This window comes from Panthera tigris, chromosome C1 (assembly GCF_018350195.1).
Source record: "Panthera tigris isolate Pti1 chromosome C1, P.tigris_Pti1_mat1.1, whole genome shotgun sequence".
NCBI lineage: Eukaryota > Metazoa > Chordata > Mammalia > Carnivora > Felidae > Panthera > Panthera tigris.
The window spans coordinates 84,189,003-84,203,443 of record NC_056667.1 but is presented as its reverse complement, the minus strand read 5'-3'; the positions used below and the strand labels follow the sequence as shown (position 1 = coordinate 84,203,443).

General features: G+C 39.2%; 1 long non-coding RNA gene across 1 annotated transcript in view; it reads right to left on the bottom strand.

Annotated features, from left to right (window-relative positions):
• The window catches only part of LOC122241532, a 40,842-nt gene extending 37,575 nt beyond the window's left edge, over positions 1-3,267 (bottom strand). Inside the window, exon 1 of the long non-coding RNA XR_006221733.1 lies at positions 3,148-3,267. This is a non-coding gene — a long non-coding RNA (uncharacterized LOC122241532). The remainder of the gene's footprint in view (positions 1-3,147) is intronic.
• Positions 3,268-14,441: the final 11,174 nt, after the last annotated feature.

Below are 14,441 nucleotides of genomic sequence, written 5' to 3'. Positions count from 1 at the left end.
ACTGGCTAAAAGAACAAACACTCCTGACTTGTCTTATTTCAGTCTGACCATGGTACACTGTAGCTTAGGCTCAACTTGCTGATTCTGTTCCCTTTGCTTATATACTTAATTTATTTTGTGTTTCTGGACTAAAAATGATTTTAGTAATGAATGGAGAAGGAAATATATATACTATCTTTATATCTAATTATATGTATCTAATACATATCTAATATGTATGTTATATATATTTAGTAAATTTAGTAATTAAATTCAGAAAATTTGGTAAGCTCACATTATTTCTTGTTCAGGAGTCAAGTGTAAATTATGTCAATGTCTTTTCTTGCATCCCCACCTCCTTAGAGAGAAAAGTAAATGAGTGAATTAAGAGGAAAAGGATGGGACCACTGCAAAGGGAGCTTAGACAACTTTTCAGTGGTCTGAGAGCAGTCTTACCCATGTTGCCCTTAGCTGTCTGTGGTCTGTTGTTGCATGGAAATTTTCTTGGTAGGCTGGCATCATGAACATTGGCCAAGGTCTGCTCTGCGGAAGCCATTCAATTCTGGAGGCCATTCTAAAATTCATGGAAATCTACTTGGGAAATATAATTTCAAGGCCTGTCTTTCTTGACTTGTGTATATAGTGTGTCCTTATAGTTTGTGTCAAGTGAAGCTGCCATGGTGAACTTTATAGCAAATCTGATAACTTTGTTACTATAAACTCAAAACAGAAAAAAAAATTCAGAAGTCTTCTCTGGACACTAGAAAAAGTTGTCAAATCAAATAGTTCTTAAATCGAAGTTATTGATTTTGAAGCCCTGGAAAACTAGGTCATGTATAATTTGTATAAATCTAATTAGTTAGAAACATATAGACTGGTTTACAGCCTCTCTCCATATCCTTTATCGATCTCAGTTTCTTCATCTATGAAGTGCAGAAATTCATAATCTTATACTACATAATATTGCTATAGACCTAAGATGAGATAATATATGTGAGATAATTTTGTGTGCTATAAAGTATTATTCATTATCAATCATTTTTTAATATATATATTCCGGACCTTGTGTTAAGGCCAAGGGAGAGATATAAAAACGAGTAAGATATAGTCCTTGCTCTGAGTAAGCTTGCAACTGATGGAGGTGACAGATGAGGATAAAATCATAATACAGAATGAACAAAACTGCAGTATCACAGAGGGGGTAGCAATTAATTCTGGCTAGAGGGTTCACAGAAGAGAAGATATTTAATTTGGGCTTGGAAGGATAGGTAAGATTTTACCAGAGGGAGAAGACAAGAAGGGCGTTCTAGTCAGATATCTCCTTCTAATCCGTAACAGGAGACTCTGTTTTTAAAACAATGAGAAGTGGCGGGTAGATACCCAGAAGGCATATAAAAGAGGTATAATTGTGAATATTATTTATTTATTTTTGGATTAAGAGAGGATGAGAGGAAGTCATAAGACAAAGCAGCATCAAGGACAACTAAACCAGAACAAGGAGCAATGAAAATTCACTGGGGGAAATAAAACCCATTACTTGTTACTTTATATATACCCCCAAAATGCATGAAAACTTTGAAGCCACCCCTGAAAATTTCATGCATCAGAAGAGGATGCTTTTCTCTTACTTAATAATCAGATGAGTGAATACGTCAATGTGGAGATTGAGACAAATTGAAAGTGATTAATAGTGTTTGGTAAAGGATGCATTCAAATACTTTTATAAAAGTAACTTCAACAACAATTCATGAACTAAGCAGAAAAATAGGAAAGTAACTGAGTTCTAATTAGACATATTGTCAACACTTTGTGTCATGGGTGGAAAGGCCCATTACTCCTCATACCCCCTACCCCTATTGCCAGGGGACAACGAAGATGGATGCTTTAGTTTTAAATGAAGAAATCTGTGCGAGACAAATTCATGAAAAAAAGTTCAAAAAAATGTTAAAAAAGCATTTTAAATGTAAAGAATTCGAGGGGCTCCTGGGTGGCTCGGTTGGTTAAACATCTGACTCTTGATTTTGGGTCAGGTCATGATCTTACAGTGATGAGATCTAGCCCTGTGTTGGGTTCTCCACTGGGTATGGAGATTCTCTCTTCCCCTCTCCCTCTGCCTCTCTTCTGCTCATGCTCACTCTTTCTCTCTCAAAAAACAAAACAAAAGCAAAATAAAAAAAAGCAAAATAATTCAAAATCTGAAGGGAAACATAGACACACATATACACACAGATTCATTTCCCATTTTCAGACATATTAAGTTAGAGACCAGACATATAATTTAAATTATTCAGAAGGATGCCACTTAAAGTGAAAGGGAGTGCTGTTTATAATTGTCACCAGGACAACAGGTGCAAACTGGGACTGTCCTAGGTAAGTTAGATGTATGGTAACCTTAGTTGTAGGAACTGCACAGTTAAACTTTGTTGAATAGGACAAAACAAATGCTTTTTTTTTTTCCACTCAGGAGCTCCTAAGGCTTCTGGCCTTAAAACACTAGAAGTTTTGGCTAATGCAAAATTTATTATGTAGGTGGGAATAGAGTAGTATAAGCACCAGTATATTGTTGTGATTAAGAGCATTGACTGGTTTCAAATCCTGGTTAACTGTGTGACTTTGGGTGAATTGCTTAATGTCTCTGTGCCTCAACTTCCTCATCAGTAAATTGGGGATAATAACTGTTATTGTGAGAATTAAACAACAATACATGGAAAGTGCTTGCAAGAGTGTCTGGTTCAAAGGATTATGGAAATGCTTGTTAGTTTTATAATTATCCATTTCATAGATTACACTTCTCTCCCCACCAAAAAAATAAAAAATAAAAAATAAATAAAAGGAACAGATAAACAAATTATGTTCAGAGTTTAACCTGATAATCAGGCTCACTTTAAGGTAGTCAAAAAGTGATCCAGGATAGACTCAGCTGGAAACTTGGGCCTTCTCCAGAAAGAAGTATTTCCAAGCTTTCTCGGGAAATGAGTGAAGGGGAAGAAGAGGTCAGGCAAGATCTTATTTTACTGGTTTGGTTTAAAGTCTCTGAGATGTCCAATGCTCGGTCAGATCTGTACCAGACTTGTTACTCATGTAGTGATATTATAGAGGCAAATGAGGTTTGAAAAAACACTAGAAACTTCCAAAACAACCACAGGAAGTCCATATTTATATGCTTACATTTAAGTCTTGCCATTAGACTGAGTCTTCTTCATTATTACAATAATTTGTAATTACATTGGGGCTCCTGGGTGGCTCAGTCGATTAAGTGTCCGACTTCAGCTCAGGTCACGATCTCGCGGAGCGTGAGTTCGAGCCCCGCGTCAGGCTCTGGGCTGATGGCTCAGAGCCTGGAGCCTGCTTCCGATTCTGTGTCTCCCTCTCTCTCTGCCCCTTCCCCGTTCATGCTCTGTCTCTCTCTGTCCCAAAAATAAATAAACGTTAAAAAATTTTTTTTAAAAAAATTAGTAATTACAACAATTAATTACCATTATAATTATTATTAAAACAATAATATAAAAATAACTATAACTGTCATTCTTGAGCCTTTACTAGATGCCAGGCCCTCCCCGAGTCCTTCACATGTATTAACTCATGCAATACAACAAATATTTGATTTAGGTGCTATTATTATTATGCTTTTGCAGATGAAGATACTGAGGAATAAAGAAGTTACAGATTGACTTAGTTTTGTATTTCATCAGTGTCAGATACATGCCAGGCACCTGGTAAGTATTTATTGAATCAATTTGCTTGTAGGCCTGTTAATATTTTCTAGCAGAACCCACTCACATCGTTGATTTTATTCAGTAAGAGGAAATTTTGAGAATCTATTTAGAGGAAAAAACATTTGCTTGCAACTGCTTTGTTATCCTTGCATATATTTGTTCTTGGTATTTTGATTTCTGTAAGACCACAAGAATTCATAATTATAAACAACATTTCAAATAACCTTTTATGTGCCATCATAGGTAAGGATAGAAGTGTTAAATGAGATTTTGAATTCTGGAAAACGGCCTAACAAATGAGAACAGATAATTTTTAATAAATCACTTATGTTTGGCTTTGGAAAGCATTATTCTGGATATTTTTGCCTCCAGTGATTTGATTTCCTAATTATGTTTTTACCTCAGGACAGTATTATAATTGCTTGCATTTTCTGAGCACAGACCAGCTGTAAGGGGAGAGGGGCACTTCTGGGCAGTTCTGTAAATGTCAGGAGCAGGAGGTCAGTCTGGGGTTAATGATGTGCTCTGAATCTTCCACACAGTGGAAAATTCACCAGTGGAGAGTGTGCCTACGATAAAGTATGTGAAGTACAGAGAGGACACCAAGTAGAAAACGAGGCAGCCGGAAAGACATCAACAGCAGAGAAGGCAGGGGAATAGCACAGAGTAGCCATTAGAGGCAATTGATCAGGGAAACAAATAGAAGATGGTAGTAAATTTTTATTCTCCTCAATGGGCTATTTTGTAATGGTACTTTGGATCCTATGTGTTTGGCTACAAAAGCAGGCACTGCATTTTGATGTTTTGGGTCAGTTATAGAAAACAATAACAGGGGAGAAATAGTATTCCCAAGGATATGATGATATCTGTGTGTTTATTTGCTGCATTTAAAATTTAAAGGGCCAGGCTCCAGAAATGAATTATAGTTAGATTAAATGCTTTTCTAAATGCCAAAGTGATGCAGTGGCTCATCCCGATTTCTCCCTCATCATGCCTCTGTTTGACAACTGAAATCTAAGCACAGCCATAATCTCATCAGCCTTGCTTCTTTAATGAAAGACACTACCCTCAATGATCCATTTGATCAACACTCATTCAACAGTAACCATTGGTGGGCAAACAGTCCAGTGGGGGAGAAAAACACTAAAACAGAATTACAGATCACCCCATACTTAGAGTTGTGTTAAATGCAATGAAGAAAATTTCTAATTCTGAGAACACTGTATAGAGGGACCTATTATAGACTGGTGTGTGTGGGGGGAGAGGGTTGACAGAAAGTGTCCCTGCATACGTTACACGTAAGACTTGAATAAATAGGAATTGGCCAGGTGAAGCTGGTGGTGGAAAGAGTCAAGTGCACATGACAGATCTTACTCTATTCTTTATATTAAAAGGGTTTTGTAACTTCAAAGTCAGCCAGTTGACTATTTCTGGTGGGGCTGATTGAAGGGAATGTGATGAAATTTGGAAAGCTCACATAATAACAACAGGACACTGGAGTGACACCCCTTTCTCCTAAAACACTCCTCTCCACCTTGGAAAGCAGAGACCTGTGGTAGAATTATTGAAACGTAGGTGAACAGGTTGCCTTCCTTTTGGCTTTGATGATGCCAGAAGAGGGAAAGAAGAGTCTGCATGGTCTCAGTAGAGGTGGAAGATAGCAACCAGGAACCATTGGGTTGCTCTTCTCACCATAGCGCAATTATTATGGGCTTTCAGGGACCTCTCTCTGGACAGACAGGGAATGTGTAAAATGCCTTCTGAGGTTGGCAGATATAAAAAGCCCAGATGGCTGATATAAAAATCCCATCTCCAAAGGCATTCTAAGGGGAATTCAGTGCTGCTCTCAGAGCATGAGTTTTAAATCTACACAACCTAGGACCATTGTTTTGCAGATAGCTTCAGCTATTTATTTTTACTGCAACATGGGGGAGAGGTGACTTCAACAACTTTTTCTGTGCTTAATGCTGGATTCCATAAATCACCTCAGAATAAGTCTGGCATTAAAGGCAAAAATGAGTTAAAAATCCTATGTTTTTTTTTAAAAAAAAGCTGTGTGGGAGGCAATGCTCAGTCTGGGAGGTTTGAGAGGAAAGCTCTCACGATGTTCACAGCCCACACAATCACAGGGTGTAAGTTCTCGGGGAGGGAATTCTTTGGCAGTAGCAACATACATAATCGCATTTTCCTCAGAGCAGGCTTTATGTTCAAGTTTTTAATTCATGTTAAGGTTTAAAGAATTGCCTTTAATTATAAAAATGGCTAAACATTTTTATCTAGTATCCTTTCAGAAAACAGATTCCTTGAGGAATGATTTAATCCAATGATTAGGGTGGTGATAGAAAAGCACAGACTTGTTATGCACTCAGCTAGGAACATGTGTGTGTTTAAGTGTGAAGCCCAGATAGGAATATGCATTAAATTATTCCATTTTCATGCAATCACATGGACAATAAGCAAATCCCACAGGTATTGTTCTCCTGCAAGAATCCTGGCTATTGGCAGTTCATTTTCAAGTACAGATTTCTCTACATGAAATCGAAGTAACCAAACATAATCGTTTCTCTGTCAGCTCTTGATTATTAGTGTGTAAATTATGTCTTAACGCTTTCCAGAGTCGCTAACATCACTTCATCAGGGAGCCCAGGTTTTGAGTTCTGCCAGATGTCAGCTTAATGCTGGAGATATGAAAAGTTTCATAGTAATGGTAATAATAATCATTAATATTTACTGAGCATTGTCTATGTGCCAGGCAATATTCTAAGTGCTTTTCATGTTTTATTTTGACTCCCCCCAAAACCTCCTGGAGTAGATATTATTCTTATTTCTGTTTTACAGATCAGAGGAAGGGAACTTGTGAAAATTGGCCAAAATCACATTGAGGAGGGCACTTGTTGGGATGAGTACTGGGTGTTGTATGTAAGCGATGAACCACAGGAATCTATGCCCCAAACCAAGAGCACACTTCACACACTGTATGTTAGCCAATTTGACAATAAATTATGTTAAGAAAAAACAGAAAATTGGCCAAAATCAGACATCTCATCATTGTGATCAGGCTGCCAATCTGACTTCTCTACAAATGTGTTACATCAGAAGTGACATATTTTATTGGTTCTTTTATTTTCAGAACGTACTCAATTAAAATTTTATCCAAATTGTTCCTTAGTCATGTATTTTATTTTGCTTACTGACACAAAAGTTAGTGACAGTAGAAGCTAAATATTATTGATCAACACTTGTGGACTTGTTTTAGGATGCTATTTTTGCTTTCTTGCTTTGGTATTATCAGTTTGTAAGTAAATGATAACCACCCCTGCACACACACCACCCCCCCCCCCCATTTTCTCATGAGAAAATTCTGAATAGATCTTTAAGAAATGTCCTTGTAGGTATAAAGTATGCAGCATGTCCAAAATGTATTTGACCTTAAGCCTCTCCGCATTTTGGGGGAGCATTTTGTGCAGCAAGTATTTCCCAACTGTGATAAATGCTATTCTAATATTTTATCATAAGCATATCTTACCTCCTTTTCATCTCTCAAATGACTATAATCTAGATAGTCTTCAAGACTTCCATAATTTCAAATCAAATGGCCTCTTCTCAGATGACATCTCATGATCTCCCAGGAAACAACTTTATAAACCGTTTCTGACTTGGAATGTTCTCCTTTCTGGGTTTGAGTTCACCATTTCCTTTTGGTTTTTTCTTTTCCCCTCTGTCTTCTCAGTTTTCTCTATTACCTTGCCTTTGTCTAATTCTTAAATTTTCCCTAAGGGCCTATCCTTGACTGCCATCTCAATGTTAAATTTCTAGTTGCTTCATTCAGACTGCCACACTCATCTTTACTTTCTGAATATTCCCCGACTTCTTTAGAAATAACTAATTCCTCTTCCCTTTCCCTGTCAAGGGCACTTTATTTATGCCATGGTACATAGTTGTATCCTGCCTGCCTTATAACTAGTCTCCTTTGTGAGGAAACAGTAGGCTCTGTTGTGGGTAACTCAGACGATTATCAGAACAAAAGTTTACATCTCACTCATGCAAGAGTCTGAGGCAGATCAGGGCAGCTCTCACGGACGGCTGTCTGCCATTCCATTCAGGGATTCAGAGATCCAGGCAACTTCAAATTTGAGGCTCTACCTTCTCAGCAAAAGGGATTTTTCTCTGACTTCCATGGCGGAAGAGAAAGATTTGAAATTTAATAGGGGCATCCTGAGTCATCCTGGTCTGTGCTGTTCATATTTCACTGGCCATCACAAATCGTAGGGTTCTAGATAGCAGAACTGGGCTGTTTAGTCTTCCATGTGCCCAGGAAAGATGGGAGAACTACTGGTGAACAGCTTGGTACATGGATTGTGTCATAACCATTTTTCTACCCCCTGTAGTTGGCACAGAATTTGATAATAAACACCAATAATGTCTCATAAACTGAATCTAATCTAGTTCAAACTTGCATCACTTTACAGATGGAAAAGCTGAAGCCCTCCCCAAGGAAAGAGGGTTTCCCCAAATTAGTCAAGGAGATATTTACAGAACTAGGAAAAAGAATCTAAGTTTATTACTCCTTTTACTACACTTGCTGTTCCTGAAGGAATTTATTCTAGAGGAATTATATGATTTTGCTGGGTTGAGCATTATGTCCATTAAGATTGTGAGGTTTGTTTTTGTTTGTTTTCTTGCTTGCTTTATTTTCTTTTGAAGTTTATTTATTTATTTTTTAATTTTTTAATTTTTAATTTTTTAATTCTATTTTTTTGGATTTATATCCAACTTAGTTAGCATATAGTGCAACAATGATTTCAGGAGTAGATTCCCTAATGCCCCCTACCCATTTAGCCCATCCCCCTCCCAGAACCCCTCCAGTAACCCTCTATTTGTTCTCCATATTTAAGAGTCTCTTATGTTTTGTCCCCTCCCTGTTTTTATATTCTTTTTGCTTCCCTTCCCTTATGTTCATCTGTTCTGGGTCTTAAAGTCCTCATGTAAGTGAAGTCATATGATATTTGTCTTTCTCTGACTGACTAATTTCTCTTAGCATAGTAACCTCTAGTTTCATCCACGTTGTTGCAAATGGCAAGATTTCATTCTTTTTTGATTGCTGAGTAATACTCCATTGTATATATGTACCACATCTTCTTTATCCATTCATCCATTGATAGACATTTGGGATCTTTCCATACTTTGGCTATTGTTGATAGTGCTGCTATAAACATTGGGGTGCATGTGTCCCTTTGAAACAGCACACCTGTATCCCTTGGATAAATACCTAGTAGGGCAATTGCTGGGTCATAGGGTAGCTCTATTTTTAATTTTTTGACGAACCTCCCTACTGTTTTCCAGAGTGGCTGCACCAGCTTGCATTCCCACCAGCAGCGCAAAAGAGATCTTTCTCCGCATCCTCACCAACATCTGTTGTTGCCTGGGTTGTTAATGTTAGCCATTCTGACAGGTGGAAGGTGGTATCTCATGGTGGTTTTGATTTGTATTTCCCTGATGATGAGTGATGTTGAGCATTTTTTTCATGTTGGTTGACCATCTGGATATCTCCTTTGGAGAAGTGTCTATTCATGTCTTTTGCCCATTTTTTCACTGGATTGTTTGTTTTTTGGGTGTTTGGGTTTGATAAGTTCTTTTTACATTTTGGATACTAACCCTTTATCTGATATGTCATTTGCAAATATCTTCTCCCATTCTTTCGGTTGCCTTTCAGTTTTGCTAATTGTTTCCTTTGCTGTGCAGAAGGTTTTTATTTTGATGAAGTCCAAGTAGTTCATTTTTGCTTTTGTTTCCCTTGCGTCCAGAGACGTATTGAGTAAGAAGTTGCTGTGGCCAAGATCAAAGAGGTTTTTGCCTGCTTTCTCCTCAAGGATTTTGATGGCTTCCTGTCTTACATTGAGGTCTTTCATCCACTTTGAGTTTATTTTTGTGTATGGTGTAAGAAAATGGTCCAGATTCATTCTTCTGCATGCCGCTGTTCAGTTTTCCCAGCACCACTTGCTGAGGAGACCGTCTTTATTCCATTGGATGTTCTTTCCTGCTTTGTCCAAGATTAGTTGGCCATACGTTTGTGGGTCCATTTCTGGGTTCTCTGTTCTGTTCCATTGATCTGAGTGTCTGTTTTTGTGCCAAAAGTTAAGTTATTTATTTTGAGAGAGACAGAGACAGTGAGATTGGGGAAAGGCAGAGAGAGAAGGAGAGAGAAAGTGAGAGGGGAGAAAGAGAGAGAATCCCAGGTAGGCTCTGCGCCATCAGCATAGAGCCCAACCTGTGGTTAGAACCCATGAAACTGTGAGATTATGACCCAAGCTGTAATCACAAGTCAGATGCTTAATTTACTGAGCCACCCATGTGATGGTTGCTTGCTTTAAATCTTGGTTTACATAGTTAGTATATGGCCTGAAATATATAAGGAAAATGAATCAAATGCAACAGAAAAATCTTAAATAGATTATCGGTTAGTTGCCAGGCAACATCAATAACTGTTTCCAGTTCCTAAGTAGACAACGTCTCCTTTGCTACTTGGTCTTTAATTGTATAGCAAATACTTTTATTGGTACAGGGGAAAAAAGACATTTGAAAAGTGAACTGTGGTATTGTAAATGATCACGTATACTTCTTTACTATAGTTTCTGGAATAGTAATTCTAAGTGTTTACTTAGCAATTTGGGGACTCAACCCCCATTTTATGTTTACAAACTTTTAAATTAATAGGTAGGGATTCTCTCAGTGCTGTTTTATCTATGAAAATATTACATTTTATGACTACTGTAATATCTTTTTTGGGCAATCTTATTTGTTTCAAAGCTTGGTGTTCTCATTTACTTGACAGCTTCAGGGTTCTCCAAACCCCATTGAGATTCTCTCAAACTCTATTTCTACACGGGAAATTCCATTTAAACATATAAACTAATCTTAAACTCAGTGTTTTTAAAATAAACTTGTGATCTTCTTCCTTTCTCCCAAGCCTCTTCAAACAAATAAACATTTATAGAGATTGCTAGTTGTGGCATGTGGCTGATTTCTAGTCAGTGGGGTATGTACAGAGGTTATGGGCATCCCTTCCCAGTCTGGCCAATACCATCTTCCAGGCCCACAGCAAACCAACAAACCATCACCACCACCACCACCACTGTCACCACAACCACCACTGTCACTGTCACCACTACCACCACCACCACTACCACCACCACCATCACCGTGATCACCACCACCACTACCACCACCACCACCACTGTCACCATCATCACCATCAGCACCACCACCACCACTGCTGTCACCGTCATCACCACCACCACCACCACACCACCACAACCACCACCACCACCACTGTCACTGTCACCACCACCACCACCACCACCACCACCGTCACTGTCATCACCACCACCACTACCACCACCACCACCACTGTCACCATCATCACCACCACCACCGTCACAGTCACCACCACCACCACCACCACTGTCACCATCATCACCATCACCACCATCATCACCACCACCACTGTCACCATCACCACCACCACCATAACCACCACAACCACCACTGTCACCGTCACCACCACCACCACAACCACCACAACCACCACCACAACCACCACAACCACCACTGTCACCGTCATCACCACCACCACAACCACCACCACCGCTGTCTCCATCATCACCACCACCACCACCACACCACCACAACTACCACAACTACCACTGTCACTGTCACCACCACCACCACCACCACCACCGTCACTGTCATCACCACCACCACTACCACCACCACCACCACTGTCACCGTCATCACCACCACCACCACCACCACCACCACTGTCACCATCACCACCACCACCACCACCACCACCACCACGGTCACCATCATCACCACCACCACAACCGCCACCACCACCACTGTCACCGTGACCACCACCACCACAACCACCACCACCACTGTCACCATCACCACCACCACCACCACCACAACCACCACCACCACCACTGTCACCATCATCACCACCACCACCACAACCACCACCACCGCTACCACCACCACGACCACAACCACCACTGTTGCCATCATCACCACCACTACCACCACTGTCACCATCACCACCACCACCACCACCACCACCACAACCACTACTGTCACTGTCATCACCACCACCACCACTGTCACCGTCATCACCACCACTACAACCACCACCACTACCACCACCACCACCACAACCACCACTGTCACCGTCACCACCACCACCACCACCACGTCACTGTCACCACCACCACCACCACCACAACCACTACCACCAAAACAGGTAGAAGCCCCTCCTTGCTAGTTTCCACTTGGCTGGAGATGCCAAACTTGGAAATCATACCGTTGAACATGGCAAAGCTTTTAGAGACCTCAATTCTTAAGTGACTATGGCAATAGAGCCCTGTCACTCTCCTGGACTGTTCTGACAGCAAGAAATAAACTTATTCCATATTGAATCATTGGTTGATGTTATTATTACCCTAGCCTACTGTAATATAGAAACTTCAGTTTGCTCATCTGGGAAATGGGAATAATATCTATTTTGAGAACTGAATGAGATAATATAAACAAAGCATTTGTTTTAATGCATGATTCATAAAAGATACCTGATAAATTTAATTTCTTTACTTCCTTCCATCTTCCCTTAGATATAAGGAATGCAGTCCTTTTTCTCACTTCTTAAACCTCTGATTCTTCTACCATTTTTTTTTCTGCTCTGTACTTGGTGAAGAATAGTGGTTATGTGACTCAACCTGTTAATTTCCTGTTGCCAAATCTATACATAGTCATGGATCCAAATCCCCATTTCATCCTTTCCTCCTATCCCAACTCCACTCCTTAAGCTATTTAATATTAACCAGTATTTATGAAGTGATTAGTATATTCCAGGTAATATGTGAAGCTCTGTATGGGTTATGTCATTAGAGCTCGTGAAGTCAGCACTACTTTATATCCCCATATTGCAGATGAAAGAATTGGGATCAGAAAAATCAAGCAGTTTGCTCACAAAGCAAGTGTGATTGAACCACCATGTACCTTTAAAGTCCCTCATTCTATTTTCACTTTCTACTTGTATTTAAACATGCTCAAATGTCTACAATCTCAAGGAAAACTATCCCCTGAAGCTTACTGCTCCATTCTTCACGATCTTCATTTACTGTTTCTACCTCCTCACCTCCACTCTCCAAGCACCCGGTTTGTGTCCTCACTACTCAAATAAATTGCCTCCTCTTTTCGAGTAATACATCCAGTGGAAACTGCCTAGTTCTTAAATCACTTACCCTTTCTGAAATATTTAGTTCTGTTGACTACTCTCTTCTCTTTTTCCTTCTCTCCAAGCTTCCTGTTTTAGTGTCCTTTTCATTCCACCCTACGTGTCTTTCTCAGTCTCATTTTGGGTATTCTTTTACCTCTTTAAATGTTGGTGCTCCTTGGGGTTCTAGCCCCCAATTCCATTTTTTTAACTCTAAATATTCTGCTGATATCATTCACTCCTATTATAAACTATATGCCACTCATGCCCATGTCTTTTATCCACATGAATATGAACATTGGTCTTCAATTCTATAACCATTTAAGCAATTTCTATGTGACATTCTCAATTTAAATGCTGCACAAGCACCTCGAACTCATTTCTAACAGATTTCATAATCTCTCTCCAAATATCTTTCCCTGTAACATTTCTCCCTCTGAACTTCCCCATCTCAGCAATTTGTCCATTTGTCCAAGTTGGAAACTGCACATCATTTGAGGCTCTACTCCTTCATCATTCCTCACACCCCAATCAATTTCTAAGTCTTTTTAAAAATTTTTATTTATTTAAATTCAAGTTAGTTAACAACAGTGTAGTATTCATTTCAGGAGCAGACCCAGTGATTCATTGGAATACTCAGTGCTTATCCCAGCAAGTGTCTTCCTTAATGTTCATCACCCATTTAGCCCAGCTCCCCACCCCCCCTTCCCCTCCAGCAACCCTCAGTTCTCTGTAGTTAAGAGTCTTTTATGATTTGCCGCCCTCTCTGTTTTTATTTTCTTTTTCCTTCCCTTACCCTATGTTCATCTGTTTATTTTTTCTTAAATTTCACATGTGAGTGAAACCGTATGATATTTGTCTTTCTCTGACTTATTTTGTTTAGCATAATACACTCTAGTCTTGTTAATTAACAAGAAATTCTGTTTCTAAAATGTAACTCAACTTGAAATGATTTTTTCACTTCCCATTTCCTACCATTTGTCATGATCCATGTCTCCGGAACATTGAATGCTGAAACTACATTATTTGCCATTCTCAGAAAACAGTGGGCCCTTTCATACTTTGAAAAAGCTTACTTATCTTTTTCTTCCTTTTATGCTTGGAAAAATATTTCAATAATAAGCTATATTGTCACTGCTGTTGTGAACCTTGTGAAGTTTTCCTTGAGGCAGAGTTGGCTGCTCCCCTCCCCTGCTTCCTGTGCTACCATAGAACTTTGCACCCACCTCCTTTCTAAACATTTATCAGAAAGTTTGCAATTATTTGAGTATTTATCTCTCCTGCAGATTGTGAGAGACTTGAATTAAGAGAGCTTATCTCTGTTACAGTGAATCAGACACTTCCTAATTTGAAAACACTTTGCTAAAGGACCAGTTCACTGAATGACCATTTGCCAAATGCTTGGATTCATCAGATTTATCAATTTATTCCAAACAGTCTTAAGAGTTAAAGCTCTGTGGATGTTTAAGTGTGTT